At 38.2% G+C, this 13,836-nt stretch overlaps 1 pseudogene; it reads right to left on the reverse strand.

The window, feature by feature from the left end:
- LOC149213168 (polygalacturonate 4-alpha-galacturonosyltransferase-like) overlaps positions 1-4,317 on the reverse strand; it is a 38,243-nt pseudogene extending 33,926 nt beyond the window's left edge.
- Positions 4,318-13,836: the final 9,519 nt, after the last annotated feature.

The raw sequence follows: 13,836 nt of genomic DNA on the forward strand, positions 1-13,836 counted from the left end.
ATGGAGACAAGTGTTAGAGGTTGAGATTGCTATCAGTTGTGACTATAGTTGTGCATGAGATTTGTACAATCATGGATTGAGATTGCCCATGAGGATTGTGCGGTACATGCCCAATGAAATATAGCTTGTTCTCACGTGATTTTCACTTTGGATTGTGCAATAGAGGTAGGCAAAGCAGTGGAGGAGATTTGAACCTGTGACTTGTTCGGATCTGAGCTAGTTTTGTGTGTAACAGGTGCAGCTAGTACTGATTACCTACGAAGAGTATTGTACTATGTATTGTTACATGTTCTCAATCAATATAATATACAGATAGTTTGGGGTTTTTAGCGAGATGCTTTCCCCAGGATAAATACTGTGTTGATATGTGCGATTGATGCTTCAATGTGTGCATGCGATTGTTTCTAATTCCGCAAAATTGAATTGATCAACATAGAGGAGGCTATGTATTATGCATGCATTCCGCAATAGCGTATAATCAGGATAATCTCTGTGAATAAGTGTCATATTATTCAAAATTTCTACAAATCTATTGCAGTATGAATATTTAGGTCACTACTATTCATTTATATTGCACTGTTGTAAGAAAGGATGATCATATTTTATATATTTTGTCTAGTAAGGTCTGCACTTCATCATTGCCAACTCTAACCAAGGTCTCATGTTCCCATTGTAATGAGCAACAATTGCATTTCCAATCTCTGAACAGTCCATGCTAGGATTATATCCTAAACCTAGCACATGCCAGGATTTGTCCAAAGGATGGGTCAAGCCATAAAACGTTCAATCTAGGGAGTAGTGTTCCAAGCTTCCACAAAATTCTATCCTCATTCTGACATACAATAAATGAGAAACTTAGAATTCAAACAAAGAAAACCCCATTAAGTTTTCTAGCTAATTACTTCAGATTTACTTCAAATACTTTAAAGTAAGCATCACAGGAATTAACATTAATAAGCCACACTACACACTTACCGTGTTCTGCCACTTGTGATATATTCCAGTTATAACTTGTTTCTCCCATTCTTTGAGACCAAATACATTCATCCCATATGCCCAACCACAAGCATTAGGATCAAAGTGCCTGGCTATGTGCGGATTGGAAAAATTAAGGTATTTGTCAAACCAGCGAAAGCTTTCTCCATAAGTTTCCACTAGACCATTAACCTTTCCATGAAGATCTACTGACCACAAGGGCATCAAATCTTTCTGCACCACAATATCATCATCCAAGAAAAGGATCTTGTCCATTTTAGGATAAACTTGTGGAAGATAGAAATGAAGATGATTTAGCATGGATAAATATTTTGGATTTATATATTTCAAATTGGAGGAATGTGATGAGAGTGTAGTCGAGTGATCTGCCTTGAAATAATACTCTTTCATAGCTGCAGATTCAAGTTGGCGAAGCACAGGGAAATAGGAGGAATTAAGCCATTTAAAATCATCAACATTTTCCACATGTATTGTAGCTTTCCCTAGGGGATTAAGTAAAAACCACATTTTCATGGCCCCAAAATTTAACTTGTCTGTGATGAGATGAAATACACATTTCTCATATTCATGCAAACACATGTAAATCACCTAGAATGAGATCCAAATATTAGGTGTAAAATGCAGCAAAATTGTTGGACTTACAAACTTAGATTAATTTAAATTAATAATAGTTCACCTTAGCATTCATGACAGTTGAATTCACAACCACAAATGTAGGGAATACATTGTTAGAAAATAATGCATAGTGATAAAGAGTTGGATCCTCCAACTTGTCCTTTTTAGGAAGTTATCACTTTTCAAGGGGAAGAAAGTAATAAGCTATGGTCAATCGCATGGACAGACAGTGCAAGCCCTTGGGAACAGACTTTGTTGAGACTTGACTTAAAAATTTACTTTTCTTTTCCAAGTCCTTACTTGCTCATCTGTGGACTGAAGCATGGCTTGCAACTTATTTGTTACTATCGTACAGCCATAAAATTGTTCTATAGCCTTGGATAGGACATGACCCATAGCCTTGATCTTCTAAGGTGCCCTGAAACATTCATATCAATTATCGGTCATGAAAAAGAGAATGAAAAACAGAAAGATTGACACAAAGTCTGCAACTTTAAAAGAAACAAAGGATATGAACACCAAATGCAAATGGAAGCACCTACTACTCTTGATTTAGAAGTAGCCAATGCGAAAATCCAAGGCGTAGTGTTCCATGCTTCCACAACACTCTATCGTCATTTTGACATAAAATAAAAGAAAAACTTAGAAATCGAACAAAGAAAAACCCATTAAGTTTTCTAGCTAATTATTTCAGATTTACTTCAAATACTTTAAAGTAAGCATCATATGAATTAACATAAATAAACCACACTACACACTTACCATGTTTTGCCACTTGCGATATATTCCAGTTATATCTTGTTTCTTCTATTCTTTGAGATCAAATACATTCATCCCATATGCCCAACCACAAGCATTAGGATCAAAGTGCCTGGGTATGTGCGGATTGGAAAAATTGAGGTATTTGTGAAATCGGTGAAAGCTTTCTCCACAAGTTTCCACTGAACCATTAACCTTTCCATGAATATCTATTGACCACAAGGGCGTCAATCTTTCTGCGACACAATATCATCATCCCAGAAAAGGATCTTGTCAGTTTTGGATAAACTTGTGGGAGATAGAAACGAAGATGATTTAGCATGGATAAATATTTTGTATTAATATATTTGAAATTGGAGGAACATGCTGAGAGTGTAGTTGAGTGATCTGCCTTGAGATAATACTCTTTCATAGCTGTCGATTCAAGTTGGTGAAGCATAGGGCAATAGGAGGAATTGAGCCATTTAAAATCATCAACATTTTCTACATGTATCACAGCTTTCGTTGGGGGATTAAGTAAAAACCACATTTTCGTGGCCCGAAAATTTAACTTGTCTGTGACGAGATGAAATACATGTTTCTAAGGTTCCTCCAAACACAACTAAATCACCTACAATGAGATCCAAATATTAAATGTAAAATGTAGCAAAACTGTTGGACTTCCAAACTTTAGAGTATTTTAAATTGATAACACTTCACCTTAGCATTCATGGCAGTTGAATTCACAACCACAGATGTAGCCAATACATTGTCAAAAAATAATGCATAATGATAAAGAGTTGGATCCTCCAACTTGTCTTTTTTAGGAAATTCCGTTTTTCAAGGGCAAGCATGTAATAGTCCATGGTCAATCGCATGGACAAATAGTGTAGGCCCTTGGGAATAGTATTTGTTGCCAGCTGACTTAAAAATGTACTTTGCTTTTTCAAGGTCCTTACTTGCTCGTCTGCAGACTGAAGCATGGCTCACAAATGATTTGTTACTATCGCACAATCGTAAAATTGTTCTCTAGCCTTAGATAGGACATGACCCATATCCTTGATCTTCTCAGGTGCACTGAAACATTCATATCAATTATCGGCCATGAAAAAGAAAATTAAAAAAAGAAAGATTGACACGCAGACTACAACTTTAAAAGAAACAAAGGATATGGACACCAAATGCAAATGGAAGCACTTACTACTCTTGATTTAGAAGCAGCCAATGAAAAAACTATTACCTTTGAGGTAGATCAGAATCTGCATTAGACTCACCCAATGTACGCTGACATTCTTTAATAGGAAGCATCAATTCATGGTATAAATCAAGATTATTACTAGCTTGGGAAATGCTTGAATACACCCTAGCCATGACCAGTTGCTCTCGCATCAATCTAACAGTGGAGTCAAAATTCTCTTTCTCATTCTCCTGCCTCCAAATGATGTATTTTCCACGACAGCAGAATCTACCTCCTTGGAACATTTAATTGTTGTGTTTTCAAGCTCAACTCATTTTTCTTCATCCTGTTGAATTAGCTTTGTTGATCTTTTTTCCCTCATCTTTTATCTCAATTGATGTAAGCATTAAGCTACTATAAATTAAAGCATACTATGCTAAAATCTAAGAAATATAAAATATTTCTATTGGAGAAGTAACATTCAAAAAGGATTTTGGAAAATAATATAACAATTCCCTTTTCCATGAGAACAAAATGTAGCGATCTAGTGTAGCAAAGAATTTTACCCTCCGTGAAATTTTGTTGGACTTTCTTCAAGCTGCAAATGGTCTGCATTACAACAACCATTGTCCTGGGAGTTTGACTAGACATTACCTTATAGTAGGCTACCAACATCATAGACCAGTTAACCAAGGAAAATCAAAACTTACCATCAAGAGCATTCTCTTTGATGTCTCAATGTTCACTTCCTGTCTCATCCTCTTGAAACCTCGTAAGAAGTTCTTTGTCATTGGAAGTTTTTTTCTACACCTCGTCATTCATTTTACCCTCCTCAGGATTTTCCTTGCCTTCTTCATTGAAGATCACACCATCTTGTTGCGAATGTAACTTTTCTAAGCTATCTCCAGATGTCATTTGCCTCTGCTTGATGTACACCATTAGAAATAGAGAAGCACCCCTACCAATTTCAGTTTTCACCTCCTACTTAATACAACCCTACTCAACTACATAGATCATCATCACATATGTTTCCTTACATGTTCAATAAAGAAAATAACCAAAATCTTCACCAATCGTACCTCAAAGTGAGTAATATCTCTTTGGTTTACTTCAGAGGACTTTTCTAATACCCATGAGGAAGACAAATCATTCCATCCAACAATATATAAGTTTAGAGTTCCCGAGTCCTCTGTGTTAGCTGTTATGACATCAATCACTTGCCCAGTAAATAAAATTTATTTTCAATTCTCTGCTCAATAGGGGAGAAATCAAATTTAAGATATCCAATGCAACAAGTTTCTTATACTTGCCTCCTTTGGGAAGAGAGAGTCAATGCTCTCTGTTAAACTCTTCTTTCTCCAGTCATCTGCCTGTTCCTATGAACCCCACAGATAAATAGATAAGAGTGATTTTCAACATATGACAGAGCTCTAGTGTCCTCAATAATTCCTCTCTATTTCAATCCACTCAGGTCATTTAAATTTCAATTTAGGGACACTATTTATTTTTTGGGATTAGACTAACGTAAGTGTAAGTGCATTGCCCAGATCCTAAAAAAGAACAAAATGGCCATAGAAAAATAGAATTTGTTTTCAAGATGTGGAAAGAGAATACCATTTTAACAGATCCATCTCCTGAGAAGTTGTGCCCTGCTATTTTAAATGATAAAAAACGCATAAAAGGTCAGGTAGAAAGACTTGATGGAGAAGAATATCTATAAAAATACTGAAACGCTAAAAAGGAGGTTACTTTGCTATCATGCATATGCTAAGATCGAGATTTCATTACACATCACTAATAAAATGGTGTGTATAATATCTATCATTTATTTTGGCCAATGTTCTCTGAACACTGTGGGAATAGTGCGAAAATGATATGTATAGCAGAAAGTAGCTGGTGAACAATATTTTCGTTGTGAATTGGGTCTACATTGGGTGGATCAGAGCTAGTTTTAACATGACTGGTGAGAAGTGGATTTAGATTTATGGATGGAAAGTGGGTCTGGCTTGGATAATGAGTGGACGGGAAGAATGATTGTTACCCTTCCCACCCAGATTCAATTCCCACAAGATTCAATTCCCATGAGTAAGATGTTAGGATATTCCGACACATAGGATATAGTTAAGTTCAACTTGGTCTAGTATAGAGTTAGGTTAGAGTTAGGTAAAGTGTGTTTCTTTACCGTTGTACATTTTGTAACTTACAATCCGACGGTCACGATATGTAGTGATCCGACGGTTCACTCTCACCTCGGTATTACCGACACTTGATCCGTGGCTTGACACCCGATTGGTCCATGAGTTCTATTTAAAGCGCATGGAGGGTCATTGTTCGGGTAATCCGTGCATGAGAGAAGCTTATGTAAATTTTCATTCTTTGATTAATAAATTGCCTGTAGTACCCACGTTGGGACAGGCCGTGGACTGTTTCCCTCCTTGCACTCTGAGGGTTTTAACCACGTCAAAAATACTGGTGTATTGATTTGAGATCTGGTTGTGAGCGGTGTCCTTTTGGTCCTCTTCCTGTTGCTTCATTCTCTGGCTGCAAGTACTTCTTAACTTTCATTGATGATTTCTCTAGACGCACTTGGGTATACTTCTTAAAACTCAAGAGTGAAGTATTTAACACTTTTTTGGCCTTCAAAGCCTTTGTTGAAAAACAATCTGGACATCAAATTCTTAAGCTAAGAACTGATAATGGTGGAGAATATGTTAAAAACACATTCATCAACTTTTGCACCGAAAATGGAATTCAAATGCAACATACTGTTCCATACACTCCACAACAAAATGGTGTAGCTGAAAGGAAAAATCACACCTTAAAGGAAATGGCTAATTGTATGCTGCAATCTAAAGGACTCAGTCTTAGTTTTTGGGCCGAAGCAATTAGTTGTGCAAATTATATAATCAATCGCACTCCTACTAAGGTTCTAGAGAATATCACTCCAGAAGAAGCTTGGAGTTCCATTAAACCAGATGTAAGTCACTTTCGTGTGTTTGGAAGTGAAGCATGGGCCCATATTCCAGATGAAAAGCATAAAGCTTTAGAACCTAAGAGTGAGAAATGTACTTTTGTTGGATATTCTGAAGATGTAAAAGGTTATAGACTTATTCCATTTAAGTCCAAAAATGTTATCATTAGAAGAGATGTAAAATTTGATGAAACTAAATCGGCCTGCGAGCCTAGTCCGGCGGATGTGCCACCTCTTCCTATCTCTTCTACTTTTGAAAACATTTCTTCTTCAGATGATGAAAGCGAGGATGATAATCCTCCCCCACCTTCTCAGGATCCTCAACTTCCAAGATGGGTCCGTGCTACTCGGGATGCAGCAGGTGATCTTGCTGGTGATCCTACAGATCAGCGACGTACACGTTCTCAGTTTGAAAGAGCCTCTTCTTTACTGGCTCAAGCTCCAGTAAATCATGATCCTGACACTTTTGCAGAAGCTTCAGGCCATCCACATTGGGAAGCAGCTACGAATGAAGAATATAATTCATTGATGACAAATGATACATGGGATCTTGTTCCTCTACCAAAGGGACGCAAACTTGTTAGATGTAAATGGGTTTACAGAACCAAGTATGGACCAGATGGGAAAGTTGATAAACATAAAGCTCGTCTCGTTGCTAAGGGCTTTTCACAGGTTGAAGGCATTGACTACACTGAAAACTTCTCCCCTATTGCCAAAATGAACTCTATCCGCCTTGTTCTTTCCCTTGCTGCCTCTTTAAAATGGGAAGTCCATCAGATGGATGTTAAATCTGCCTTCTTGCATGGGACTTGCAGGAAGAAATCTATATGGAACAACCCATTGGCTTCATACAAACAGACTCCAGCCTTGTTTGTCGACTTAAGAAATCCCTTTATGGCCTCAAGCAAGCTCCTCGGGCTTGGTATGCCAAAATGGATAGCTTTCTTTTAGAATCTGGCTTTTCTAGGTGTCATTCTGACAATACTATCTACACCAAGAAAGTGGGCAACTCTCTTATCATCCTTGTTCTTTATGTTGATGATCTTATTCTTACTGGTAGTGATCCCAACCTTATAAACCATGTGAAGTCCAGCCTTAAAAAGAAATTTGAAATGACAGACTTAGGACACTTACACTATTTTCTTGGTCTTCAAGTCTTGCAATCCCAATAGGGTATTTTCCTTTCCCAGTCCAAGTATGCTTGTGATATTCTTCGTCATTTTCACATGGAAGACTGTAAGCCAGCCCCTTCTCCCTTTCAGTTTGGAGTCAAACTTTCAGTCTCTTGTACTTGTCCCGAAGTTGATGCTACCTTATACCGTCAACTTGTCGGAAAACTCTTGTATTTAACCCATACTCGTCCTGATCTTTCCTTTGCTGTTGGCCTTGTTGCTCGTTTTATGCAAAACCCCCGTGAAAGTCATTGGAAAGCAGCTAAAAGAATACTTCGTTATGTTCGAGGTACAGTACAGTTTGGGATTCATTACAGTGCCAAAGCAGCTCCTCTGTTAGTTGGTTTCACTGATTCTGATTGGGCTGGTGACCATGATGATCGGAAGTCCACTGCCGGTTATGTCTTCACTCTTGGTTCAGGACCTATTACATGGGCTTGTAAGAAACAGGCGTCCATTTCTCTTTCATCAGCAGAAGCAGAGTATCGTGGTGCCGTGGAAGCTAGTAAGGAAGCCTTGTGGCTTCGTCAGATCCTATCAGAGTTTGGCTTTGAGCAGCAGCATCCAACCACACTTTGGTGTGATAATCAAAGTGCCATTCAGCTATGCAAAGATCCAGTCCAGCATCAGCGCAGCAAACACATTGAACTACACATGCACTTCATCAGAAAGCTCATTCATGACCATGTTCTTGAAGTGCAATATTGTCCAACAGATGATCAGGTTGCAGACATCTTCACAAAGGCTCTCACAGAGGCGAAGTTCACTAAACTTCGATATATGCTTGGAGTTCAGGAAGTTGTCACTAAGGGGGGATAGGCTCTAGTGCCTCCTTCCTTCTCCTATTGTGTCATATTTGTAAATCCTTCAATCCTATCCCAAGTTGTTCTTAAGGGGGGATGTTAGGATATTCCGACACATAGGATATAGTTAAGTTCAACTTGGTCTAGTATAGAGTTAGGTTAGAGTTAGGTAAAGTGTGTTTCTTTACCGTTGTACATTTTGTAACTTACAATCCGACGGTCACGATATGTAGTGATCCGACGGTTCACTCTCACCTCGGTATTGCCGACACTTGATCCGTGGCTTGACACCCGATTGGTCCATGAGTTCTATTTAAAGCGCATGGAGGGTCATTGTTCGGGTAATCCGTGCATGAGAGAAGCTTATGTAAATTTTCATTCTTTGATTAATAAATTGCCTGTAGTACCCACGTTGGGACAGGCCGTGGACTGTTTCCCTCCTTGCACTCTGAGGGTTTCAACCACGTCAAAAATACTGGTGTATTGATTTGAGATTTGGTTGTGAGCGGTGTCCTTTTGGTATTCTATCTGTGGAACTTACCCTGTAAATTCCTACATAAGATGTTGAATTTAACTCTTAACAAATATGTTTTTATAATACCCATCTAGCTTATGCAGAATCCAGCACACACTTAGTACCATCCTACTCAAAATGAGGAGTGCCCAGCGAATTCACCAAGCAGTTGTCCAGCGAATTTACTAGTCATATGCATTTCCCTTTGTTAAAAAATGGAAAGAGCACTGTTATTTCTTGCTATCAGGATGAATGGTTTCATTATATTTGGCAAGGAAAATTATCCTAGGGGCAGTTGGTAAAACCTTTGCTCTTGCATGAGAGAGGTACAAACTTTGAATTTTTCTCCCGGTGGGTATTGTACCGTGTTAATGCAGAGATGGAGTTCACATCTTCACACAGATCAAATAAAAGGAAACCTATAAAGAAAACTCACAAAATGTCTGGCAAAATGCTAGAGGTGCTAAAATTTTGACAATAAGTGAGGAAAGTATGTTTGATAACATCCGTGCCTTCAAATCCTGCAAAAAAAGCTAAAAGGGAAATCAAATTCCAATGTAGGTCCATGGGGTTTTGGTTCAATGGTTAACTGGGGGTGGTGAAGGCAAATCAAATTTCAAAGCAGCTCCATGGGGTATTGGTTCAATGGTTAACCGGGGATGATGATAATTCCCCGCCAAGGCTCAAATCACATAAATACATTGTTCAATGGGTTCTCAATGAAAGGGATCTTTATAAAATAGTATAAGATGACTACACTTCATTGTAATGGAGATCTTACTTGAATGTTGTAAGAAGTCTAAACTTCATTGTAATACTACCAAATTAAGAAAGGGCATGCTTGCCAATAAAGATAAATTAAATGCTGGCCCACCCCAAAAAAAGAGACAGAAGCAACTTGATCAGGGAGGAGGGCAGGAAGAAACTTACCAGTGAGGGATGAGGGTACGAAGAAGCTTACCAGTGAGGGAGGAGGGAAGGAAGAAGCTTACCAGTTGCATATGTAGATGCGGAGTGACGAAACCTAGTTGCCAGAAAAACCAATGGCATGACCACAAATATAACAAGGAAGCCCACAACAGATATTCAATGATGAAAACCTCGAACTCCCCATCCTCCATTTCTACCACGCTGGTAGCCCTACCACCCTCCATTCCACACACCTCCTCTTTTCACAGGCATCTTTAGCTCTCAACCCTAACACCACTTTTCTCCTTCTCATCCTCCTAAACAGATATCGAGTAATGCAACCCTCACTCAATCATAATCCTCTAAATCAAACCCATATCATGGTTAGCATAAATATGTGAAGTTGGCAACAACCAAAAAAACCCTTGGATCTCATATATACTTTAGAGCATTTTATAGAAAAATTTACCAAAGGCATTACGAAATGGATAGATCAATTGATTTCATGTAGTTTTGAGAAAGAAAGGGACACTGACATGGTAAAAACCTAGATGAAAATGGGCATAGGGGTCGGGAGTAGACAGATTTGAGGGTCTCTATCTCTATTAGCCTTTTTGGTTAAAAAACCAAAACATATAATTAAGGGAAACACGTCATTCGAATTCAGATGCCAACATAGATGTTATTATTAATGGGGATCCTCACCAGTCTGGCTGACTGTTCATACACTACGACATAGGAATAGGAAGAATATGCAGGCAGCATTGAGTATATATGAAGCCCCTCAACTTACTAATTTAATTGAGTAGGTACCGACTTGGAATGCCTTGCATTGAGGCATGTAAAGGTAAAGGGAATGCTAGGGGTGTAATTTGATGCAAAGCAAGGGTGAATTATGCCTCCCTAAATGCACATCATGAGACTGTGTTTAAGATTTGCAATTCTGAAGCTGCGAGACTACTAGAGTGTAAGCACAAGAGAGAAGCTAAACATATTGTTATCTAATATTTAAAATGGTGACTTGTTGATTGATTTCTCATTCAGAATGGAGAAAAAGCATTTGATGATTGGAGGAGAGAAATTATGAGTGTTCTATTAAGTAAAGGAAATACATCATTTTGTGGCCATGGATAGATCTTAATGGTCTGGGACGCCAGTGTTAGTAAAACCTTAACTAAATGCCTTATGACTGCCACATGGGTGAGTGTTACACTTACATTATTGACTCACTAACCATAGGGAGTTGGTATAATATTCATGGTTATGGGTGCTTACAAAACTGGGTTTTCGTATACCTATGAAGTGAAAGGGAAGCAAGTACCCTTTATTCAAGATAGGAGTAAGGCTATAAGCTTTAAACTAGCCGACAGAGAAATTTTTTGTTAAAGAATACATTTTACACATCCTGTGTCCATTAGTACGAACCAGTTTATAAATATAGTGTTGGATTAATGTCATAGCACTTCTAGAAGTTGTTTCGATTCTCAAAAAACATGTTGTATGTTGTTGTTTGCTTCGAATTTTGCACAAGAAACAGTTGGTCCTTTAACAAGACTCGAGTGTGCCAACATGCACTGAAGAAGAGGTTATTAGCATTGCAAACCCTCTTCTCAGATCAGTATATCAATTCTAAATTTAGCAGAAATTGTCAATAAAACATATGATGTTCTAGAAGCTAAAAGACAGACGACACAGGAATATACAACTTCTTACGTCTATTGTTTTCATGTTTAGCTTGCTTCGCCAGAATGGTATCAAAGCTAAGGTGAGGGCAAGGTATTAGAGCTAAGGTGAGGGCAAGCCCAAGAAAGGAAGAAAGAAATAACAAGAAGTTTTCTAACAACACTGACCTCCTTCCTCTTCAAAGATTAGTCATTGTGAAGCAATAAACTCCTACCGCAAAATTCTAGGTTGCAGAACCCAGAAAGAAACTGAGATCAAGGCCCCATCAATCAAGCATCTCTAGGATAGAGCTCTCTATCAAATTGTTGGTCAAATGATCTATATCTAAGGCCTTTTGTCATGACTACATCCAGGAAGCTTTGGTTGCTTTAGGGTCAAATCTTCTATTATGAAATCACCCTTGAATTGAATTTGGTTTGGAGATAGTGTCTCACTCAGAATTCTTTCTTTATTGCAGGTTTATATAAAATCATATATGAAGCTATAAAGTTCCTAGCATCTAAGCTCATATATATAATATTATTCTTGAGCTCATTGACATGCCTTCGGCCTTGTATTAGGGCTTTGTCTATCTCATAGAGAAGTATAAAAGGTTACAAAAGGTGAAGTATCCTCGGCCCTTGGACATCAATCAAGAGGGTTTGAAAAATAGTGTTCATGATTTTCCATTGGGTAGATGCTTATTGAAGGTAAAGGATCAAGATTTGTGCATCTCTGAGATTCTGGTATCAAAGGAAAGGGGGTTCCTGTCAAATAAAGATCATTTCAAGTATCTTGAAATATGAAACACAATGTTCTAAAATCTCATTTAAATAGGTATGATTGTTATTGGTGTCTAAGCCATATGCATCTCAACATTTCTTCTCATTTCAACTCATTGAGGCAATTAGGACACACACGTGGGTTTAGCCTAGAGCCATCACCTTTTATATTATTTTTACATCTTGGGTTTAAAAGACCTTTATATACTCTAATAGGTAATTTCTTGTACCCATCCTTGGTGCATGCTGCACATTATTTTTCATAGCTGCCAAATTTGCATTACATCAGTTAACGCTAGGATAGAATTAGTCTTAGTCAAAGAAGTCTATTTTATTTTATGGATTCAAACATAATTTAATTTACTATGGCTTTTCATTTCCCTTAATTTACTCTGGTTTCAATACCATCAAATCTTCAAAAGACAAAAATTTGATAATAAAACTGGAGCAGACTTACCATTGCGAGAAATGGATACAGTCAAAAGTTCTTCCCCAAGGCTTGCCGGGTCGATGGGCTCCATGAAATTTTTTCCCTCTTCCCCAAATTTATCAATGGCCTTTGCTGGAACAGCCTCAGAGGGGTTTTTCTTGCCTGTGCTAGGGAAAATGTATAATTCTAAAGGGGATGTCCAAGAAATAAAGCTTTTTCATCAGTTACTCAAGTCCAGAATTTCTGGAATAGGTCTATCAACCTCTTTCACTGCCTTGGAGGAGAAGGTGACAACCTATACAGAGAGAGGGGCATTTTTTGGGTGACGGTGGAAAGGAAAAGCCCTATTTTAACATTATGTGGGTCTGGGGTTCCATAACAAAATCAAGGAGATGCACAAGTTCCAGTTAGGTGTTCCGTTCCCTACCCAAAACCCCAACAATCCCCTCCCTCTATCAAACTAGAAGGGAAAAATAAGATACTCGTAGCAAAACATTTGTCTTCATTGCTGAAACCTCCTCCAAAATTCAAAAATTCATGGTTTGAAAAAAATTGCTGAAACCTTCTCCAGAATTCTAAAATCCAGGGTATGAACAAACTTGCGTCACCCATTGTTCTTCTTCCATTCCTGAAAGCTCCTCGAGGGTGCTCCTTGAGGGTTTGAACAAAAATGGCATCGCCCACCTTGAAATTTCATGTGGTGACTGGTACGCAGGAGACAAAATGTCTTAAATAAAGCTAGATGTCATTTTGGGATTCAATTGTGTTAAGTAAGTCATTAACGTATGACCATTTCCATGATAGGTAGTCGTAACTGACTAATTTCTCATGATTTTTGAATAGTTCACTTAGCACTCATTACATCGGGTGATGCTCACAGGGGTGAAGAAGTTGGATTGAAACTAGTGAAATGAATCACATAGCGTCAATCATCACTTCTGGGGATTTCACCCGGTAACCAAGACTTCCCAGGAGGTCACCCATCCCAGATCGCCTTTGGCTCAAGTGAACTTAACTGTGGAGTTTTCCTCACAATACAGCCCACTTAGCTTGCCACCCCATTTGAA

Source organism: Pinus tabuliformis, chromosome 1_1, assembly GCF_031772625.1.
Source record: "Pinus tabuliformis cultivar Carrire ecotype Pingquan chromosome 1_1, CPIR1, whole genome shotgun sequence".
In the NCBI taxonomy this organism is placed as follows: Eukaryota; Viridiplantae; Streptophyta; class Pinopsida; order Pinales; family Pinaceae; genus Pinus; species Pinus tabuliformis.